Source organism: Quercus lobata, chromosome 1 (assembly GCF_001633185.2).
Source record: "Quercus lobata isolate SW786 chromosome 1, ValleyOak3.0 Primary Assembly, whole genome shotgun sequence".
NCBI classification, from domain to species: domain Eukaryota; kingdom Viridiplantae; phylum Streptophyta; class Magnoliopsida; order Fagales; family Fagaceae; genus Quercus; species Quercus lobata.
The window spans coordinates 52,775,629-52,781,628 of record NC_044904.1 but is presented as its reverse complement, the minus strand read 5'-3'; positions in this window follow the sequence as shown (position 1 = coordinate 52,781,628).

The following is a 6,000-nucleotide window of genomic DNA, read 5'->3' as shown; positions in this document are numbered from 1 at the left end:
ATCTTGGAAACCTCTGTAACCAAGTACCGAAGGAAGAAGAAGAATACTAAGTTCCTCGGACGAAACGCCCGAGGACAAAATTTCATGCTTTAACCCATATCCTTATTACTCAGCTCATACATAACCGTGTCTAGTAGTTGTAGTTCAGACTAAAACCTAATTCTTGAACCCATTCTCTACAAATTTATTTTATTGGCCTAGTTAGGCTTGAGACTTTTCATCCATAAGTAGAAGTGCTCGAACCCAGTCCCTACAATTGACGCCATCTGTGGGAAGAGCTCGTGTGTTAGTGAGTACAATGGTTAATTATGGTGGGATCAAGCTACTATCAGCAAGAGTCCCTCGAGAGTACCATTTTGGCGGTGGTGCATGCTACATAGAAGCTTCCCCATCATTTCCAAGAGTACACAGTTATTGTCATAACTCAGCCTCCGCTCAGGGCTACTCTTCGAGGTACTGATTACGCAGAGAGGATTGCTAAATGGGGCACAGTTCTAAGGGCTTCTAACGTCAAGTATACGCCCCGTACATATGTCAAGGGGCAGGTTCTCGCGGGTCTAGTAGCTCAACTTGATGAATCCCCATTGGGGAAAGTACTAGACAGAACCAAGGTATGGGGAAACTAGTTACTTCAAGAAGAATATAAGTACTAGACAAAAACAAGGTCTTTCATGGTTCTCGAACTCAAACCTATGGGGAAACTAGTTACATCAAGAAGAATATAAGTACTAGATAAAACCAAGGTCTTGCATGGTTCTCGGACTCAAACTTATGGGAAAACTAGTTACTTCAAGAAGAACCTAAGTACTAGACAGAACCAAGATCTTGCATGGTTCTCAGACTCAAACCTATGGAGAAACTAGTTACTTCAAGAAGAGCCTAAGTACTAGATAGAATCAAGGTCTTGCATGGTCCTCGGACTCAAACCTATGGGGAAACTAGTTACTTCAAGAAGAATATAAGTACTAGACAGAACCAAGGTCTTACATGGTCCTCGGACTCAAACCTATGGAAAAACTAGTTACTTCAAGAAGAACCTAAGTACTAGACAGAACCAAGGTCTTGTATGGTCCTTGGACTCAAACCTATGGGGAAACTAGCTACTCCAAGAAAAACCTAAGTACTAGATAGAACTAAGGTCTTGCATAGTCCTCGGACTCAAACCTATGGGGAAACTAGCTACTCCAAGAAGAACCTAAGTACTAGACAGAACCAAGGTATGGGGAAACTAGTTACTTCAAGAAGAATATAAGTACTAGACAGAACCAAGGTCTTGCATGGTCCTCGGACTCAAACCTATGGGGAAACTAGTTACATCAAGAAGAATATAAGTACTAGACAAAACCAAGATCTTGCATGGTCCTCGGACTCAAACCTATGGGAAAACTAGTTACTTCAAGAAGAACCTAAGTACTAGATAGAACCAAGGTCTTGCATGGTCCTCGGACTCAAACCTATAGGGAAACTAGCTACTTCAAGAAGAACCTAAGTACTAGACAGAACTAAGGTCTTGCATGGTCCTCGGATTCAAACTTATGGGGAAACTAGCTACTCCAAGAAAAATCCAAGTACTAGACAGAACCAAGGTCTTGCATGGTCCTTGGACTCAAACTTATGGGGAAACTAGCTACTCCAAGAAAAATCCAAGTATTAGACAGAACCAAGGTCTTGCATGGTCCTCGAACTCAAACCTATGAGGAAACTAGCTACTCCAAGAAAAATCCAAGTACTAGACAGAACCAAGGTCTTGCATGGTCCTCGGACTCAAACCTATGAGGAAACTAGCTACTCCAAGAAAAATCCAAGTACTAGACAGAACCAAGGTCTTGCATGGTCTTTGAACTCAAACTTATGGGGAAACTAGCTACTCCCAGAAAAATCCAAGTACTAGATAGAACCAAGGTCTTGTATGGTCCTCGGACTCAAACCTATGGGAAAACTAGCTACTCCAAGAAAAATCCAAGTACTAGACAAAACAAAGGTCTTGTATGGCCCTCGGACTCAAACCTATGGGGAAACTAGCTACTCCAAGAAAAATCCAAGCACTAAGCAGAACGAAGGTCTTGTATGGTCATCGGACTCAAACCTATGGGGAAACTAGTTACTTCAAGATTCGTAAAATTTGTGGATATGGCCTAAGTGCGCGCTTAATACCTCGGATCATAGGCTCGACCCCTGCCTCCTAAGAATGGGGGAAGACATAAACTAAGTGTCCCCTTAATGCCGGTGAGTTAGAACTTAAAGTTTAAATTTCAATTACGATACGTACACCTGACAGCAATAGTGTGTATATGGAGCTTAAAGTTTAAATCGGTAGAATCATTTCTTTTGAATTAAAGTTCACCTTCCCTCATACCCTGTGTCAAGCGATTCATGGACGGATGGTAATGTTTTATTACCAATTGCTTATTTCAATTTTTTGATAATTAGGGTTGTAAAGCTGCTTAGAATAACCAATTTACAAGGCACAAGGTTCACAGTAATAACAATAGTAGTAATAACAATAAACACATGTAGTCGAAAAATTTTAATTACAACAATTCCAAGGTCCTTAGAACAAAAAAGCACTAACTAAAAAAAAAACTATATTAAAGCTGATACAAAAATTGGCTGGGACCCTTACTTCTTCAACCTTATTTTGGCTCCTTCCTTGGGAAGCTGAGCAGGATTGGCCTCAGGACCTTTGGAGACATCAGCTGTGGGAGTGGTTTAAAGGGGCTGAACCAAGAGAGCTGGCTCCTTAGCATGAGAGGCCTGAGCACTGACTATAGACTCGGCAGCCTCCTGGGGCACTTCAGGATTCGAACTTCCATGTGTTTCTGTCGCCCCAGGAAGCTCGCCCCCCTCGGCTGGCTCATCAGGAGTGGGCACGGCTAGTGCAGCCTCAGGTCGAGTAGCCTCAGCCTCCTCTGGAGCACTCACAGCCTCGGAGTTGGCAGGGGCGGTCTCACGGATGGCTGGAGGGTAGTATAGCTTCTCCACCTTCCTCAGATCGGATGAAGCCTCAACCCCAGCTTGTTTGAGGGCTTCATTCCAGACCTGAGAGCAGTAGAGCCTGCATACTCCAAGGATTTGGGCTTTGAGAATGGCCTGGGTCTTAGCCACCCTCGAGTCATAAGCCTCCTCCTTGGCTTTCTCCTTGGAGCTCTCGGCCTCCGTCCTGGCAAATTCAGCCTCTATCTTAGCCCTTAGAGCTTCGTCCCTGGCCCACTTCGCAACATATTTGGCTCCCTCCGCCTCAACCAGTTTCTTCTTTAGATCAAGATTTGCTCCTTAGCAATCTTCAACTGATCTTCAGTTTCAAGTAGGCGCTTTTTCTGGCTTTCGGCCTGCCTCTAGGCGCTGGCTAGGCCTGATTCGACGCTGTCCCTAGCCCTGGTCATCTCCTTCAGCTCCTCCCTGGCCTTAGAGAGGTCAACCTCTGAGTTTTTGAGGGTCCACGCAGTGTCCACACGCTTGTTATGTTCAAACTTCAGGGACTTGCTCTGCTCTTTAGCCTCATCCTCTAGCCTATAAGTGGCCTAGACTGCTTGTCAATTGGAACAAACACACGATAAATGGGAAATCAAGGAGCAGAAATCAACAGATTCACAAGTGTAAGAAACCTTACCATGCCCAAATACCTCTTGATGTTGAGGAAGACCTCTTGCCTTCTCAGATTCCTCAACTCATCCATATCAGTAGGAAGCAGTAAGGTCCTCTCCAACGCGTCGGCCACATAAGTACCTTCGCTGCCCTGGAAGTCCCTTAGGGAAGCGTTGTCCATCAATGGCTCCCCATGAAGCATTGGGGCAGGAAGCCAAGCCTGGGGCGCAGGTTGGGCATCGACCTCTTTTCCCTGGCCTTGATGCCCAATCTTTAATTGCTTTTGAACTCGCGGGGCTTCACCTTCCTCTTGGGATGAGTGAGACTTCCCCCCATCCATTGGCTCTTTACCCTTGGAACTCCTCATCCTTTTTGGGTCGGTGGGCTCAGGCTGAGGTATCCCGCAGTAAGGTTAATCCAGTGCCTCCCTACATCAAACAAAAACTTAAAGGAGATTTATGTGTCTTGATTTGTATATATATATATATATATATATATATATTTTTTTTTTACTTCCCAATACCTCTATTTCTAACAAAATTTTCTTCCATTTTAATGATTTTGCAGATAAGAGTTCTACTAAACCCCAGCTCAGTTTAGTCAACAAGGAGAGCTTAAATAGGATTTTACGGGCCGAGGTGTACATAATCGAGGTTGACGGTCAACTGCAAGCGGCACACCTGATTCTTGGGTATACACCCCTTTCTCTTGCCTTCCAAGCCCCTAAGTACGTGATAAAAGACAACAATCCTCGGCTCCACCGTATCATTGTTGCCTACCGAGGATTCGTTGTTCCAGAGGATATTCCACTTCTTGAAGGTACTCCTCGCACTCAACCACTATTTGTTGCCACCCCTTCAATAGGAGCATCCTCATCCCAACTCATTCTTGAAGAAGAGGAAGAAGAAGAAAAAGAAGATTCAGAGGGGATCGTAGACGTATAGACTCCTCGGACGAATTCGAAGCGTTCAACCAACCTTTATCCCCCGAGAGTATATCAGACGAAATAGGTATCTAGAGGAAATCCTAGAGGAGTTTGATGGAATTAATAGAAGATCAACCCGGAAGAGGTGCACTGGGGAATTCCACCCAGCCCAAACTTCCTTCTCCTCCTCCCAAATCTCCTTTCCCTCCTCCTCAGTCATCTCTGCCTTCCACGCCTGAACTTGTTGATCCGAAGAGGAAGAGAGAGCAGAAAGGTAAAGATGTGGTGGAGACCGAGAGATCTCGTTCTACTTGTGAAGATGAGGCTCAACGAGCTACGAAGCAGCAAAAAGTTAGCCATGCATCACAACGAGGCGTGGAAAGGGCAGATAATCAGCCTCCGGAGTCTCAAGTTTGGCGTCTAGCACCCATACTCGGTGGTGAGCCCTTGAGAGATGATGCATCACTCAGGGATTTCAACAGGGGTATTGGGTGCCATGTTGTCTCGGCCTTGGAGGAGGCTTTGTTACTTCCAAAGGATATGACCGAGTTGCGGAATATTAGGAAGAACGAGGTTTTCCTCAATATTAAGAGATATTTGGGCATGGTATGATGCTAACCCCTTTTTTTTTACTTATAATTATTATATATATTTTTATTTTTTATTTGTTATGTTACTGACCCTTTTCTTTTAGGCTGTCCAAACTACTTTCAAACTTGAGGAGATAACCAACTCCTTCTACCAGCAACTGGACGATGAAATAAAGAGGCGGGTAGCAGCTGTGTAGACGCTTAACATTGCTGATCAAAGCAATGTAGAGTTGAGGAAAAAGCTGGCTGATGAGGAACATGCCTGTAAGAGTGCTGACTCGGCTCTGGAGAGCGCACAAAGACAAGCCAAGGATCAGAGGAAGCGCTTGCGTAAGGCCAATGATCAGTTGGCTACTTCCAGGGATTAGACTAGATTTGGATTAGACCCAGTATGGGATTGGGTTTAAACCTAACAAGCCCAAACAATGAATTTATAGAGTATGGGTGAAAGAACTAGTTTTACTCTAAAAGATGGACCAAAAAAGTTGTTGAATTATGATTGTTAAGCACAAGTAAAGTAAGAAAATCTATCCTCGGTACAGTCTGAGAAGCTTATCTTATAATATCTTGTTGATGAACACAATTACAAGAATTCACAATGTTATTACCTAGATTTTATGATTTTTTCTCGACCCCCCTTTTAGGTCACCTTCTCGTGCTATATATTACAATCTTGATGTTATCCCTACCATACTGTGTAGATTGGATTCTAGGAGTTCCTTCTTGTCCCATCCAACACCTCCCAGAACCATCAAATAGTAGCTGTAAGGCTGCTTGGTCACTATTCAGGTATCACCTCCACATTAATGCAGCCAGAGAGTTAGTTGGGAATCATTTAATGTGGAGGTAGCAGCTTTTGAAGATATTTGTTGCCTCCCTTTACTTACCCCTTGTCCAACG